The sequence below is a fragment of the Pseudopodoces humilis genome, chromosome 6 (genome assembly GCF_049639895.1).
Source record: "Pseudopodoces humilis isolate 2021_Gansu_Grassland_sample_001 chromosome 6, ASM4963989v1, whole genome shotgun sequence".
In the NCBI taxonomy this organism is placed as follows: Eukaryota; Metazoa; Chordata; class Aves; order Passeriformes; family Paridae; genus Pseudopodoces; species Pseudopodoces humilis.
Genome location: NC_142205.1, coordinates 38,615,989 through 38,633,417, shown reverse-complemented (window position 1 = coordinate 38,633,417; position 17,429 = coordinate 38,615,989). Strand labels below are relative to the sequence as shown.

The 17,429-nt window shown below is 37.5% G+C and overlaps 1 protein-coding gene across 1 annotated transcript in view; it reads left to right on the top strand.

The window, feature by feature from the left end:
- The window catches only part of CPE (carboxypeptidase E), a 53,733-nt gene that overhangs the window by 15,385 nt on the left and 20,919 nt on the right, over positions 1-17,429 (top strand). The gene's annotated exons all lie outside the window — the stretch shown is intronic.

The window sequence follows — 17,429 nt, the reverse complement described above, 5'->3', positions numbered from 1 at the left end:
ATCAAATGAGAAACTCTTTCCAAATGGCTTTTGATTTTTACACCTTTGAAAAGCGAAAATATATTTGGATATTGTTCTGTGAAAAATTACCAAAACAGAAAAGAGGGAAAATATCCATCTAAAAAACATGACAGTCTTGGTGATTTTTTAAAAAAATTTTCTTTGGACTTATGAATTGTCAAAACCCGAAAGTCTGCTACCTTGTGTTTGTATTCCTTGATTTCCTGGTTCGGTTGATGCTGTGGAGTGGTCTTTCCTGCAATGGTCATAATTCTTCAGTGGCAATGTTTCACTTGGACAAAGATTTTTTTATATCCCCTGACATAATTTGATTGAATAGGTTTTAATAAAAATAAATAAGCTCATAAAATTACCCAGTTATGAATCAATTTGAAACATGAAGATATAGTTAAAATTCATGTCTCAGTTTGCCATTCTTCGTGCATTGAAATTCACCAATTGTTTACCAAGTCTTTTTTCAGGTGATTTCCTGGCATAAATTGACACATTTTTCAAAACTTGAAGCATTATTACTTGTTATAGAAAAAGATCTTTTGAACTTTTTATCAACTCTGTAAAAAAGTTATCATGAACTCAGGGAAGGTTTCTCAGGCCAGCCTGTTTGCTTGAATTGCAAGAGTGAGGTCAGTATCTGTAACACTGTGGACACAGTGATCCTGTCTCACCAGAGGATCAAGGCAAACCAGAATACCATTGGTAGGTGGCCAAATGAAAGATACCCCAGAAAACAGTGTTTCAAATGTTCACATTAGCCTCAAAAGCTTCAAAGATCTGCTACACTTAAACTACGTTCAAGTCAAGAGCTTGCTTTGTCTGCAATTCAGTAATTTCAAAGGGGAAAAACATAAATAACTTTGAAAAGGAAGTAGTCTTAGAGAATGGGAACAAAAATACCAAAGATAACTTTCTAAAACTTTCTCATGTATTGAAGGGGTAAGAGCAGATAGGTTAGAGGGATATGGTGCATCTTGAATAACTGTTTCATTTAGTTCTCTGCAAATAGAGAAAAGACATGAAAGAATCTAGCTAATGTTAAAGTCTGTGAAAGTTCTTTAGATAAAAAGAAACAGAATTCTCCCAAGAGTGCTGATGTGTTGCTATGTGAACAATTATAGTGTGGTAGCAGAAAATGTTTACTGAGTGCCCACTATTCTAGGAAGGATTTTCTGTAGGCTATATCAAAAGAGAAAGAAGTGTTTTGATGCCAGTTAAAAAGATCTGTCTGTTTTGAGATCTTTCCAATTGTATTTACCCTGAAGAATCGTGGCAAGCCTATTTGCCAAGACTCAAATAGACTCTGAAATCACGCAGGAGTTAAGAAGACGTTCAAGGAAAGTTTTTTTACTTTTAAATTATTTATATATGGGTGATTATACGTGTGGAGGACAAATTTATTCAGAAGATAGAGGCACAAACCCATCCCTTCATAGAGTATCCAGTAAATAACTAAAACTGCAGTTGTACCAGAAAGTATACTTCGTTTAGTCGAGTGGCTGAATCCAGTGGTAGAGAGGAAAATGTGTTACCAGAGGTTGTCCTCTCTGCTAAAAGAGCCTGAGGGTGTTGTAACTGGAATTTTTTGGTGCTTATTTGTAGTGCTATCCTGTGCTTAAACCTGTATCTTCATCACTGTTGTCACCCACTTAAGTAGGTTAAACTTGTCCAAGCTGCTTTCACACCTCTGCTGACAAGATTTTCTGGTGCAGTGGGGCTGTTCAAATGGAAAGCTAAAGAAAAGAATGGGATAAACAACCCACTCACTAAAGGAAACATCACAGAATTTTTAATGGGGACAGAAATGAATTTATTATATTTCCTAATAATCTGGAGGTTGGCACCCTCAGAGGGAAATGATCTTCAACAGTGTGAAACATTTTTTCCCAATGGGATTGGAGGTATGGTAATATCAGGTTTTCTGTGAAAAGAGGCAATGAAAGAAATATACTTTGTTGAAATGATGATGACATTATTGTAATTAGGTTTTCCTTGATACTTTTGTGTGAATTAGTGTCTCTAGCTGATATCACAAAGATGAAGTTGATTGTTCTCATTCTTTTTGATACCAATGGGTTAATAAACTTGTTAAAATGGGTATTTTTTCACATTTCCCTAACAAAATAAATTTTGAAGTAGTCAAATTGAATATAACTATTATGATTTCTTAAAAAAACCCCTATTTTCTTTCTTCATGGAACACTTCAGTAATTATTGTAAAACTAAATTATAATTTTTAAAGTTCTTTCTCTGTTCTTTACTACTTTACATAGTTTTTATGTTTTTTTTGTTTCTTATTTATTTTTTTTAATCACAACTTTTGAGGGAAATTCCTGATCTTTTCATTTTTCCCATGGAAATGCTGAACTGTTTGACATGTCAACTCATAAAGTTGTCATAATGTCGCTATTATGGTTTCAGACCTGTGTCTCTGTGAAATTTCCTCAGGAACCATGAATCATAAGCAATGATTGTAGACAGACTCTGGAATTACATTGAACTGATAAGTAAAGTGCAAACAATGAATTAAGAAGTGTTCTTAGTTAATTATCAAGTGTTACCATTTTTAGAATTGTCAGAAGAGAAAGAACTGGGGAAAACTCTTCATAATTCTAGTAAAAGTAGAATCACAGTATATGCAATTTTTGTATTTATTTGACTTTTGAGAATAATCTGTAGTTAAAATGTAATTTTGGTCCATGTCATGCACCAAAACATCACTGTTAAGGATACTTTTTACTTAATTCAAATTTATTTCGCATACAAGAAAGATGAATGCTTTGTTCCTGGATAGTAAAGTCAGTGCAGCAGAGGAAGAAATGAGCTGGCTTTTCTATGAACAGTTATGTAGTGCACTGCTTTTCACTAATCTAAGCAAACGTAGAAATTGGTTAGGAGATGTTTTCCAGAGGTAGGAATACTGTGATGATGGATATAAGGGAAAAATGTAAGAGAGGAAGGTTAATGGCTCAGAGGAAGCACTAAGTCTTGAAGCACTGAGACTGTAGAGGCAGCAGCTAAATAATGACACCTTTTGACACATAAACGGGGACAATGCATGTCCCAGCACTGTTCCAATGCTTGTGAGATTCCATCAGTTCCAAATGCTTGAATAAACAACCCCACTGTTATGGTCCTCTAGGAGGCCAAGCACCGGTTTTACTTTAGGGCTTGTCAAGGCCATAAAGAATATAAATGCAAATACATTAATTTGGCAGTAACCCAGGGCACACAGCTGCTGCTGCTGCCTTGGGTGTCCAAAGGTATCCAGTGAATTGGTGCTATTACTGTGCCAAATTGAATATTTTTCAGGATAGATGGGCAGAAAGCAAAGGGTAAGGATTAAGCAGTGGTGAGGTCACATATGGAAACCACTATTCAGTGTGGAATACATCAGAGAGAAAGTAATTAACTGTTTAAACTTAGTAGTGAGGAGATGGTTTACAAGAAAAAGGTGAAGACATGAAGTAAGAAAACAGTCATAAAAAACTTTAACAAACAAACAAACAAAATCTAGTAGAATTGAAGCTAGAAAGTTAAATTAAGAAAAAAATTAACAAATCCCCACAGTGTTCATTCTCTGCTTGTTCATAGTCATGTGCTAGGTGATGCTGTCTGTGTCACGAGAAATCAACAAAGATGTCCCCCTTCCCTCCCTTTTGTCCTTCTTATTGCCAGCATGGTAACTCTTTGCAATTTTAGATGATGTGAAAGCAGCAGGATGCTATGGGTGATTGGTCTGGGCTCTTGGTCTCACAGGATGAATGATGATGAAAAGCTGGTTGTTACCATATAGCAAGGCCATGGAGACATTAACTTGGTGGACATTAATCTCCAGAACCATGCAGCACTGAGGCACTGCTTGTCTGAGGGCTGTGGTCTGGGTGGCTCCACATCTGGCACCTCTGTTTCCCAGGCTTCTGGAAAGAGCACTGTTTGAGCTCAGGCTTCCAGGTTTACACCTTTTGTCTGTTGTCCTCTGTCTTTCTGGGTCCCTTGTAATGAAAATTTCTTCTCCTTCACCTTTTACTTTAGAGGACCTCCAATTTCTTCAAGGTATTTCTCTGCTGTTCTCAAAAACATTACCTTGAATCATGGAATAGCCTTCTGGGCAAGTGACTGAATTTCAAAGTGCTGCTTTCCAGTCACTGCAATGCTGTGAGACTGCTGCCTTTGTTCACTTACAAGCCTTGCAGCAGAACTGAACTTGTTCTTTTCAGAGGCTGACATGGTATATTATTTCATATTTCATCTTATTGTCTGCTTAGAGTAGCTTACATTGGTCTTCTATTCTTCTCTATAATTGCCTTTATTGTTTGACCTCTTACAGCAGCTTAGCTCTTAGCTCGCCCTAAAATCCACAATAACTTTTGAAATATTTTGATTTGGTGGAAAAACTCAAGAGTGATTATCTTCTGTATTGTATTTTAACCTCAGGAAATCCTGGCCTCCTGTTCCTCAGAATGAAGGACATGTAAGTGCTGCAGGAGCATAGCATCATTTGTTATTTCCACAGTGATTTCCAGAGGAAATCTTAGCATGTACTAAGTATTTTCTTCATTTTTTTTCAATGAACTTGTCTTCTAAGTAAGTAGTTTTAATAAGCCTCTCTGTCTTCCATTTCTAACATTCTGTAAATGGAAAGATAAATTAAAAATGCACAAGTGTTTCTGAATGAAGATAAGTGCTTGGAAGTCCTTGGGAAAAAGTCACTTTGTCTTAATGTTATATCTTATGTATAGAGTATAGGTTTATGAAAATAGTTACAATGACATAGCCTTAAAAAAATTAAAGGAGAAAAAGTGTGCTTTTCTATCCCCTCTTCAAGCCTGTATGATGAGAAATTAAGTTTTTGTACACTGGGATGTAAAGTAGGATTTATAGCTCTGCTATGTAAACACTGATTGGATGCTTTTGGCTTGCTTCATTGCTTTTTGGATAATTTTTGCAATGTACAGATCCAGTGGAGAGACTTGAACTTAAAAAGAAGTGGAGTTTAACTTGGTTTGCTACCCAGGATTCTGCTTCCAGAATAGTTCTTTGAAATTACCTACATCAAATTTTCTGTAAGAAAAAAGTAGCACTATGAATTTGTACCAGCAAAATGTGTCAGGTTCAGTGCCCATTATCTCCAGGCAGAGAATATTGATGCCAAAGTAAAATTTAAATTTCCTATATTTGACAGAAAAAATACATCTAACAGAAAATGTGCTCTGAGGGGGATCTGCCATGTCTCTTTAGACCTCTGAAATGCACAGTGTCACTTAAAGCAGTGTATCTTCATGGAATGCACATGTGTTTTAGGTGGTGCTCATTAGAACAGTTAGAGGGCTGCTTTAGTGGTTTGCTGCCACCCATACTTGGCTGTTCCCATCTGTTTACATCTGTTATTCCTTTATAACTAATCACAATCAAATCTAGGGGTGATAAAGCAATCCCATAACACAGAACTGAACAGTTAAACCCACCAAACCAAACAATAACAAAAAGTCCAGCACAGAATAAAGACCAAAACTCCCTTTCTGTATGAAATAATATAGCTAGGACCACATGTAATGGAAAAAAAACAGAAACAGTGAAAACCAGAAAATGTTCCTTATCCAGATCTTAACACTTGTTTCTTTCATATGTCCTTACCCATTTGAAGTGTGAGGTTTTGCACTTTGAAACATCTGTGTTTTAACCTTTGATTAAAATGTGGGTACTGAAGTTAGAATAAGTAGACAAATAAATAAATGATATTATGAATTGATGTGGTGATCTTTATGCCAGCTCTTCAAACTTACTTCAGGCTACTTTTCTGCTCACTACCTGTAATATGTTTAAATGCAGTATTGTACTGTTGTCTGATCACTTCAGACAATAATCCTTCTTCAACTGGTAGGCAATTTGGCACAGGATTTGGAGTAATGTGGTCTGACACTGTTTTGTCAAACCTCAAAAGTGCTGAAATATTTCTGTATTCTGTAGAAATTTGGGGTTTCTTTATGAATTAATGTTTCCAGCCCTTCACAAAAGGCAGGAGTGTGTTTTGAGTTTGCACTCTCAAAGAGGAACCATAGCACTCTAATCCTATATCATAAAGGAAAAACAAAGGTGTGAATCTGAACTATCACAATACATTTGAATATCAGCATTTACTCTCTTATGAATTTAAAAGCCAGATTCACTTCAAAAATAAAAGTATTGTGTCATGGACCATTGCCTTTGACAGGTACTTGGATGCTGGCTCTCCAGGATGCTTCCAGTTTTTTACATCATTCACCCACAAAAAAACACCCACAAATAGCTTTGTTTAGTTCTACTTTAGAGCAAAATCTTCTGGCAGAAGAAGAAGACAAAATTTCCATGCAGATGTTGTCAGCTTCTCTGTCTTCCTCACTCAACTGGTTAAAAGATAGCTGTCTTTCACTCTTGTATGTCGATTTAGAACATTCATGGGATTTAAATGAGCCTACACAGGAAGGGCAAAAAAGGGATTCTCTAGTTTTTTGTAATTTACCTAAAAAATAATATATTCACTAATTGTGACATCGTTTTCACAAAACTTGTATTTTCCTTTGTAGTTGTATTTGTGTGTCTGTAATCCCAATTCACCAAACCTAAAATAAAACCATAAGATAGGACATTTCCTTCCTTCATGTAAATAGAAACGTGTAGCTATAAAGCCAAATGGTAAGCAAATGGCAGCTGAACATCACGCGTCATCCTGCTTTCCCTCATGTGCATCGATGTGATACCAAAATTACATCTGTTAGGATATTTCTGTAATGAAAATCCATGAAGAAAAAGCTCTGTAGTACAGCTGCCCAGACTTTCAAAAATATCATAAGGCCCTTAATTTTATTTTTTTTTTTAGTGGAACCATATTAGAATATACTCAAGAAAAATTTCAGTGTAATGAGAAGTGAATGCTCTGTATTTTTTTCTCTGCCATTATTCACTTGCTTTTATACTAACTGTCCAGTGAAGTGATTTCATTTTGCTCAGTCTTGCTTTTCTTACACCATCCTGTCTGTTTCTTCATTTTGAACTTTTCCATAAAAAAAAAAAATGCACTCATATTCAGTTTTCTATTTGAGCTGAATTTTGCTTATTCTGCCTGTTTTGGGGGTTTCTTTGAGTCCAAAGGCTTGGAGTATAATTTAGGATTGGTAGTTGGATTTTGTTGCTGTTGAAACATTAACAAAGTATTAGTAGATGTTAAAACCTCAGTATAAGGTTAGTTAAAATATTAATTTGTAGTTCTGATCTATTAATGATCCCTTCTGCTGTCCACTGAGCAAATTTTCAAACCACCTTTCTTGCACTCACTCTTGTGACATCTTAGGTAGCAAACAAATTCCCCACAGCAGTGTCAGAGGCCATGCTTGATATCCTTCCTCAGCCCTCTCGTTAATACTTGCTTTTCTCCCAGCAGTTCTTAAAGGTAAGGGAGGAAAAGGGGTTAATGGGGTCTGTGGTAAGATCATGGCCTGCCCTGTCCTTGCCATATGGTTCAATTTCCTCTTTTTTTTCTTTTTTTTTGCTTACATAGCAGACGCTTTGAGAGCAGGTCCAGTCTTTGTTCAGTGATGGCACAGTGGTGTCTGTCCTTCCCCGGAGGCTGCTGCAGCCTTTGTGGCAATGGTATTAGTGCTTGTTTGGGAAGTCTTGCACTGCTGGAGTGGCAGCGTCGAGTAAACCATGGTTAAAATCCTAGAATGGCTTTCTGCACCGTGACTATCCCTGTATCATGCTTCTGTGCATGTTGGTAAGGAGGAGCTCTCAAGGATGTGTTGGTTTTTTTGCTGTGGGTTTTTGGGGAGCTTCTTTTTTTGTTTATTTTAATATCCATTGCTTGATGATCAGTATAGTAAAGTGATTTTTTTTGTATTTCTTTATCAGACTCAAGCCATTTTCCATTAACAAGCAGTCTTAAAATAGGAACCTTTCTTTTTCAGGGGAAAGCCATCATGGTTGGACTATTTCTGCCTATTTGAAAAAGGTGTAGGGCAAAGCAAAGGATGAGATGCTCACAGCAGGTGTGTATAATGCCCAGGTCAGAATGCCTGATGAAGTCTGGCTTCCTACATTACTGTGTTATATTTTAGCTTGGTTGTTTGTAAGATATGCAGCCATGAAAGAACAACAATTTGATGGAAGCTGTTCCTAGTCAGGAAACTAACAGTTCCTGAAATGATATCTTGGATTTTTTTACTTAGGTTTTCTTTCATTTACTTAGGTTTGCCCTCATATCCTGCTTCCTTTGACATGTTGATTATTTAGATCTAAGGGGACCTTCTGAAGAGTGTAAGATGTGATAACAGCATTGTTCCCAGTGTGAAATCTTTTAGGAGCAGACCTTGGTTTTGAATTTGCCACTTTCATGGGGTTGCACTGCTAGACTGCCAGGTCCAGTGGGGGGCAAAAAGCTTGCCCTGGGATCCTGGAATGTATGTGGCCCCAGCATAGCCTTAGTGCTAAGTGCTGCTTTGGTTTCCCTCTGTAAGAAAAGGGTAATTATCTAACAGGGAAGAGTTTGAAATTTGCATAGCAATAGTGTGATACAGATGTGATTTTACCTCTGTCTTCCTTTTTAAGCAAAATCAGGCTGTTAGTCATTGCACTCCACTACACCCGTGTGCCCTTCTGCACACTTTTTCTAGAAGCTTTTCAAATAATGTCAGGATTCTAAATCTCATACTGCAAGATGGTGCTGTCAAGCTTTGTAAAATCTTTTGGTTCATACCTTTTTGAGGAGAAGGTTTCAGTGAAAACAAACCACCTGGAGAATTCTAGCATGAAAAAATAATTTTTCTAGGTTCACAACTGCAAAGAAAACATCTTTGAAAATAAAAGAGCTGTTGAATAGGGCCTATGTTTTTTTACCCTAAGACAACTCAAAAATAGGTGAAAATCTTTTGCTTAACAAAAAGTTTGTTAGGTACATCTTATCCAAGGACAAAAAATGTGGCTAGAAACCAAATGTGGATAGAAAAATTTCATCCAGAAAGGAACTTTTCAGAAATAAAAACTTGATTGAGAATTTATAGGAGTCAGTGGAAAATCTTTTCCCAAAGTTGCTTTTGCTTGAGTCTGTAATGCCTTGTCCTGTCAAACTCCACAGTAAATGCTTGACTTGACATTCCAGACAAACTCCTTCAGTGCTGATATGCTGAAGGTATGTGTATGTTTAATGGTTCAAGTCCTACATAAAGGAAAACTAGATAAAACTGAGCTCTCAGGGCAAATTCAATGGTGGTTTTTGGTACAGCTAAAAGGGAAAATGTCCTTGTTGTAGAGCATACAGAAGAATGTTTCTGTGGTCAGAATCAGGTCACATATCACTGGGTTGTTTGGGGAGAAAAGTATAGTTCTTTTGTGTAGGGTTAGTACTGTGTCTTGGTGAGTTTTACGTGTTGGCTGCTCTCTGCCAAATTTGTTGCCTTTTATTAGGTGCAGTTTTTAGTGGTCAATGTGGGAACTTTCAGACTCTTTGCCTTCCCTTTTCTGTGTTCCTAAAATCTGAACACATTTTTTGGATTAGTTACATTTTGTGACTATTTTTTTTTTTCTTTATGTTTTAGCAGACTGCTGGAAAAAATATCCTGAAGCATGCTTTTGGCAGTCATCACACTGTGATCGTGAAAGTTAAGACCAGGTTGAAAGAAAAAGTGACTTATATGTATAAAAAAGAAGTAGAAAATGTGTCAAATACTGGAAAGCTAGTATTTTATGAAACAATCCAAACAACTTTGTCTTTTAACACAAAAATATAATAATTTCATTGAAAGGATTTTCTTTCAGATTGTTTAATTAAATAAGAATGAACTACTGAATCATAAGGTGTAACAGGGTTAATAAAAACAGGGAATACTGGGTCACTTCCCAGAAGGTTTTTTCTCTGTCTTGTAATCATGTGGTTTTGATTTTGTTTGTGAACTGTGCCAAATCTGTCTTTTCATATGATTTTGAGTATCTGCAAATGCAATTTCTTTGGTTAAAATTAGAAGTGTGCTTTAGATCAAAGATGATGTTAGGGAAAAGAAACACGAAAATAATTTTCATGACCTGGGGATGACCTCCTTGTTGCTTGAGTCTCTCAGTGAGGGATGTTCCTGCCCTTTTATGAGATGTATGTATCCACATACAATCACAAAGGTAGAAAAGTGCTTGTATACAGTTAGAAAAAAGTTTTGCAGCCATACTACTCAGTATTGTTCCTCTGTTTGTCGTATTATTGTTCTAGAATTAAGAGCCTGATTGATGTGTTTTGGATCAGTCACCACACCATCTTCCTATTTGATTTGCATTATTATTTCCTAGGTTCCCTTTTTTCTTCATTTAGAGGGGTCTTCCTTCTCAAAGTGTCCCAAATGCCTCAAGTGACAATATTGCTGTAGGGCTTCTCAGGAGATGCCTTTCGGCTGTATTATGCTCTCTTCTGTGGGCTGGCTAGTTAGCTACTTCATGGGCTCTCAAGACATGAATAATGGCAGTATGTATGAGAAAATAAATTTCACAAATCTCAGAATATAAAGGTACAAAATCTATGAATCCATCTTTTAAAACATGCCAGATTTTATAGTACCTCTTCCTTACACCCTGCCAGACTTCTACACCTGCATAAAATTGAAATAAAATGCATTAAATCTGGAAGGTAGGGCTTTGTTTTCCTCCTGGTTTCAGTGCTTTAATATTGGTCTGAATTTCAGAAGCCCAGCAAAATCTCAGCTCCCAGTATTTTATTACACTTACTAAAAAAATATAAGTGACTACACAGGAATTGTGGTGAAAATGCCCAGACTGATGTCAGATACCACTAACAGAAGTAACAAAAGCCCTTGGACTTTTATTAGTGAACAAAATTGTCCTTGGATAAGACGTACCTTTTCACTAACATGATGTTTCCTCTGCATTGTCAAAGAAGAGCTTGTCTGGTGTACTGCTAGTAACATAAAAGAGAAAGGAAGTTTCAAATGAGATGAAAGGGACCACAAAAGATGGATTTTCTGTAGCTGCTTTGTATTGCTCAGGGGAAACAGTAATTAGACAGGGCTAGGAATTACTCCTTGGCTACTGACCCTGCTGGTCATTGTCCTTTAATGTCCTTGGCATATTGGGGGCATAGTGGGTATAATGGTAGAACATGGCTATTATTTGCCCTTTTGTGAGGAATGTGCCTTGTTACTTTGAAGTAGCCTTTCTGTGTGCACTTAGAATAAACCCTAGGTAGGTTCATTTTTTATCAAATTTCACAGAGCCCTATTGCCATACATAGGGTCCATTATAAAATAGGTGGCTGCTCAGCAGCTGGTTGACTTTCTGCACTTAGAGAGTGCTGTTCAATGTCAGGATTGCAATTTCTGTTGTTCTTGACTGAGACCATGTGCACAAGTCCTTTCTGTAAATGCAGGAATGTCTTACTACTTTTTGGGGGTGAGAGGGATGAGGGGTTTGTCTTTACAAACAAGCTGTGGGTCTGCTGATAAGATGAGACTATCACTGAGAGATAACAGAAACAATGGGATGGATTCCATTGAAGGATGAAAGAGGCACTGAGGAAGCACCATGAATTCCACAAGAGCTAAGAATTAAGAAGGGATTATGCATTGTCGGGGGGAAGGTATGGCAGGTATCAGGCATTCCGGGAAGCCTGTACCTCTCAAGTACCTCAGCCTGTAGGGAAAGGGAGAAGGGACATGTGGCCGGGAATTAGGATAAAAAGGAGGCTGCACCCTCCAAAAATTTGAGAGACCCCAGGGGAATGCCCCATGGCCTCTCCCTTTATTCAAATAAAGTAAAAAGACTCCTCTGTCTCCTTTTTGGGCATAAACTTCTAGCGTTTGTGAATTAATTTTCCTGACAGGGGGAAAGCCCAGTGGAAGCTCTGACAAAAACTGAGAAAATATTAAGCATTACATTTGTTCCCTATATGAGGAAAAATACCTGGTTTTAGGACACTGCAGTGTGTGCTTTGAGCAGACCTAGAAGTCATTACAGATTTTTTTGTTAACCATTTCTATCTTATGAAGACTGTTCTGTGTCTCAGCTATACAGCTGTACTGTGCTTTGCGGTCAGGGTCAATGTCCATATGGGATTTTTTTGTCTGAAGCTGCCTTATTTAAAGGCAAAACATCTCCTGAAAGCCTTCTGGATCCACTCACATCTGCTGTGGAGACAAAAGATTTGTCTGGTTCAGTTATCTCCATCATTACTATTGAGTCATAAAGCTGTTGTGTGATTCACTTCTTCCTCTTACGCATGAAGTTTGATTTTATTAGCCTCTGCACCAGTTTAGCTTCCTCTCCTTAAACTATTATACTATCTTGCTAGGAGTAATAATCACTTCTTTTCTTTTTAATGTGTAAGATGATATAAGGGGCATTTTTTAAAGGGTGTCTATATTTCAAACATACATGAGTGTGAACAGACAGACCTTCTCCAAGAATACAGGCCTGAATTTCTATCTGGGTGACTGTAAATAAATTAAGGTACAATACCAGTTTTTATTTAAAATTTTTACATAACACTGAAAATTTCTGGAGCCAATATTGCAGTGTTTGGATATGTAGTGTTGCTCTACTGCTCTCTACCCATTTAGCCTTTATTTTCTTCTGCTTTATACTGACATGATCTAACCACTGCTGTCTGAAGCACAAGTACAGTTGAGATTTACTGCTGGTTATTGCATAGGCTTCATACCTTAAATGCAGAAACTTGAGAGAGCATTAGCTCACAAAATCAGGCAGGTTTCACAAAGTTTGCCAGATTTTTAAGGCTACAATGCAGATGTACTTTTTCTGGACCACCCCCCTTAGTTTCTGAGAGTATTGACATAAATCAGGTTGGTTGTGTTCTGGTGCAAATGGGGTCCCTGTTAGTCATCACAAGTCAAATTTTCATATTATTTTCCACATAGGAACAAATTAACAGCATAATTAACTTTTGCACTTTGTCCTCTCATTTTTATAAAAGGTCACTTTGCAACACTTTCTGTAACCTCCATGGCCAATAATCAAAGAAGGTAAGATCAGTAAATATCCAGGCTCATCTAAGCAAGGGAAGCTGAATTAATATGCCAGTACAAAAGGAACTCTTATTCTGTAATATGCTGTCTACATAAGGGACTTGTTGCAAGGGTACATTTTTGAGAAAATTTTATCATTTTCCCTGTGTTAGCAATGACCAATGCACTTCAGCATCATCTGTCTGAATCACAGATCTGCAGCCCACAGGTTTTTTTCACACAGTGTCAGATTGTGACAAAATAGCAGGGAAATAAAAGAATGTTCCAGTTATCAATCAAGAAGGAACATCCAGTACCAGGAGCCTTGGTGGAATAACAAGTGCCACTGTGATGCCTTAGAAAGAGTCCTGGAAATCCAGGAAGCAAATCTGGAGGCTTATCACTAGTTATTTCTTATTTCTCTTAAACAGAGAAAATATATTTCCCAAGGACCCAAAATGTCCTTGTGACAGAAATTGTTGTACTTTTCTAGTCAGAATTAGCTCTCCTCCATGGAGAGAGCAATGCATGGAGTTTTGCTGGGTGAAGATGAACTCTGTGTTTCCCTTGCATGTGCTGGTGAAGCCCAGGGCCCAAGGCAGTGCAGCCCTGAATGCTGCCCAAGCTTGCATTCCTCCTGGAAAATGGCCTTGCAGTGAGTTCTGGGGAATGATGCTACAGAGGAGGAGCCCTGGCCTGACTTTACTCCCTCAGCTCTTTTCAGAATTGCTTTATGCTCTGGGCACTGCTGGGAAAATCACAGTGTCCATCATTTCCAGCTCAGAAGTTGCTGCCGCACAAGCTCATGTCTGCACTTCTGTGCTTCTGGCCACCTGCATGGCAGGGGGAATCACAGGATGGTTTGGGCTTGAAGGAGCCTTAAAAATCATCTAGTTCTATATAGCTCCCATGATGTGGGCACAGGGCTTTATGGATCCCACCCAACCTGGCCTTGAACACATCCAGGGATTGGGCATCCACAGCTTCTCTGGGCACCCTGTTCCAGTGCCTCACCACCCTCACAGTAAAGAATTTCTTCTAATCTAAACCTACATAGCAATGTTTAATTTGGCCTGTAGAATTTACTGAAAAATAATTATTTATGTGTTTTCACTGATTTTTTCCTTATTTGTTTCCAGCAATAAGGGAGACTTTACTTTCATTTTTTAAATTATTTGTCCAGCATTCCTGCCTAGTTCTTTGACTTTAGAGCCTGGAATCGAGATATAAATGTTGTGGGGTTTTTTTCTGTTTTTTATTTCTTCTCTTCATGAAATGAGGATAAGAAAAAGCAGAGCCCAAATGTGTCTCCTGCTGGCAGCCGGCATTTGAACTAGTTTAGCTTTGAAATTCCCCATGTATTTATTACAAGTAAAAGGAATGAAATAGTTGAGCTCAGTCCTTTTGAAGTGCTCTGATAACTGGCAGCTTCGTAGCTGAAGTGAAAAAGCTGATTCTAGAGTTTGCTGAAGAGAGAAAGCTTGTTAAAGTGAACTTGATGAGGAACACCATGAATACCTGTCTAAATTATGTATTAGCTTTCTCATAGCTGAGTTTATTTTGATGATAAATTGATAGATTGAAAATAAAAAAACATCTTCGCTCTATCTGCCAACCAAAACTTGAGGGATACAGTGAGTGCTTTTGAAATGAAAATTCACTTGTTATAATTGGAAAATCATCCTCTCCTACAGAGCACAGTGGAAGAGATGAATCTATTACATCCCAGAGCCAGCATCACAGTGGACAGAAAGTTATTCATGACATCTTTGTAGTGCCAGTGTCATTTATAAAGAATGCCAGGGTATGTTTTGGTCTGTGTTTTTTACTAGCAGTGAGGGCAGAAACTGTTAGGCAAAAAAAACCTGCTTTGTGGTCTGCCACAGACTGCTAAGGGTGGCAGACCACCCTTATTCCACACCCAATTTCCAATGCAAGTCTGGTTCACAGATTGGTAAGGGTGAAAAACAATTTTGTGTTTGGTTTTTTAGGAACCTCATCTTCAGTGCCGAGCTAATGATACTTGCTGCTGTAACACTAAGGGGTTCTGTAAATGCAAAGTCCTATTTAGTTTTCTTAGGGCAGGAGAAATGCAATCTGTTATAAAACTAATTTGGTTAATCGAGATGTATATATAGAAGGTTATTTGTTGCTTCTAAAACTCTGATGATTTTTAAAATATGCTTTGAACTTGAGAGGCGTTTTTAACACATTTACACAAAATGAGAAGTTTGTGCATATCACATTTCAGTGTTTCTTATTCAGCTAAAAGGGTTTGATTAAATAAACAAACTTGTTTTGCTTTACAAGTGATTTGTTATGATTTAAAGAATCATCACCACCTGTATTGGATGGAACCATCAATTTGTGCACAGTAACACCAATCTAGTGGGCAAAAGTTGTTGTATACTGTGGTAAAGCAGGTGGGCTTACTTCCCAAAATGCTGGATGCAGTGCTACATTGTGCAACACTTCAGTGTGAGTGCAGCATATTGTGTGGAAAGATCACAGGGATGTGCCAGCAAAGAGCTGTAGGTGGAACTGAGCAGATGCTTTGCCCACTTTTTGTGGGAGACTGTGCCAAGTCCTGTAGCTGCTGGGGTGAGAGTGGGCTGTTGGGAACCTGGAGAAAGCACTGAGTCATCCAGAACTTTTGTGGTGGAAATAGCTGTCTTGGGCATGAGGTAATCTGTCTGGAGAATTTAATTTCCAATGCAAGGACACGTAAGATCCTAGTTTGAAGCCCAGCTCATAGGCTTTGTACTCAGTAGAATGGGGATCACATCTTAATTTGTACATGTCAAGGCCAGCAGAAACAGCTGCTACTTGTGAGCTTGTACTCCAAATTTAATGTGTATAATGTGTACAGGATTTATTATTAACTTAGATTTTAAGCAGTAGTGTTCAAGTAATTATGAAAATTTCCAGAAAGAGCTTGAAACTGATTTTAAATCATATCTGTTAAAAGTACATATGGATTTTTAAAGAAAGAGGTTGCCAAAAGATCTTTGATTTTCTTTTCATCTTGTTTTCTTCTAGTGTATTTTCCAGCAGTTAATGGCAAGAAAGGGAAATACTAGTTTTTTCAAAAATCTTTGGTGTTGACTGTTGACCTGTTTCTTCTTTGATGTAAGCCACCAGTGAAACTTCCAGTAGTTTCTTGTTCAGCAAGGTTAGACTGATGCTACCATCTTAGTAAATGTTGTCCTAAATTTCCATAAAGCCTATACAGTGATTTAGAAACTAATACTGCATTGTGACTGTCTTCCAATGCCATTTTGTCCACAAATTGTGGAGATCAACATTTCCATTGAAATTCTGTTACGAGGCAGGTTTAAGATGTTTAGTTTACATGGTATGAGAAATCTAAATTTTCTAATTTGTTCACTTTTCTATTTGGCATCTTCATTTATTCTTTTACTCTCTTTTTTTCATATTTGAAGGAGAAACCCATTTTACAGTCTTTGGTTTTCCATGTAGCTGGTCTCCAGATAATAAAATAAATTTGAAATGTGAAAGAGTCTCCAATAACATTCAATGAATGAATTTCTTGCCAGCAAGGTTCTGAGATTTTTTTCTGCCATTTATCTACATGAGAAGTTCGCTGGTTACCATATTAAAAGTGGCAAACAACTGTAAGTAATCAGAAACACTAAATCTGTTATTTCAGGAATGTTGTTGGCTTTTCCATTAGAAATACAGGAAAGCAGAAGGACCCAGTTTTTAAGGATATTTGAGGCTGGTTTGCAAATGAGTTCCTTATGCACGTAAACTTCCTGGGACTCAATTGTTTTTCTCCCACATGGCTTTCAGTCCCACGAGTGAAATACTGTACATTTCAAGGCTAATTACTTGACATTAGACCATGGCTAGTGGCATGACATTGCCTTGACTAGTAGGATATGTAATTAGCAGGTGGTAAATTTCTTGTTCCTACGTTTTAGAAAATTGCTGTCTTTATTGCACAAATATAGCCTGACCTGAAAATGGCAGTGGTTTGTCACTGTTAATTGGATGACCTGTCTAGCATTAATGATGTACAAGCTGTTCCTAGGATGACCTTTGCTGACAGTAACTGCAGAAGCGAATGGTGACATTCACAATGTTTGCCAGGCACCAGAAAAGCACAGTGTTTTAAAATACTTCTTTCCTCAATCGTTTATCAGGTTGTAATGAATGTACCACACGTAGTCTATCCAAAGGGATGCAAAAGCTTTCTAAAAGCCATCATGATGTGATGGCTTAGGTTTCACCGGAATTACTGATATTTGTAAACTTGATTGCTGCATTTCATTCCTTATGTTAGAATTCACTCATTCATTCCTTATCAGAAACCTCTGTATCTGAGCTGAATTAGGTGTGAGAATTTATAAATGCCATACATTTTTTGTCATACTTTTGCTACTGTGAATGACAGGCTAT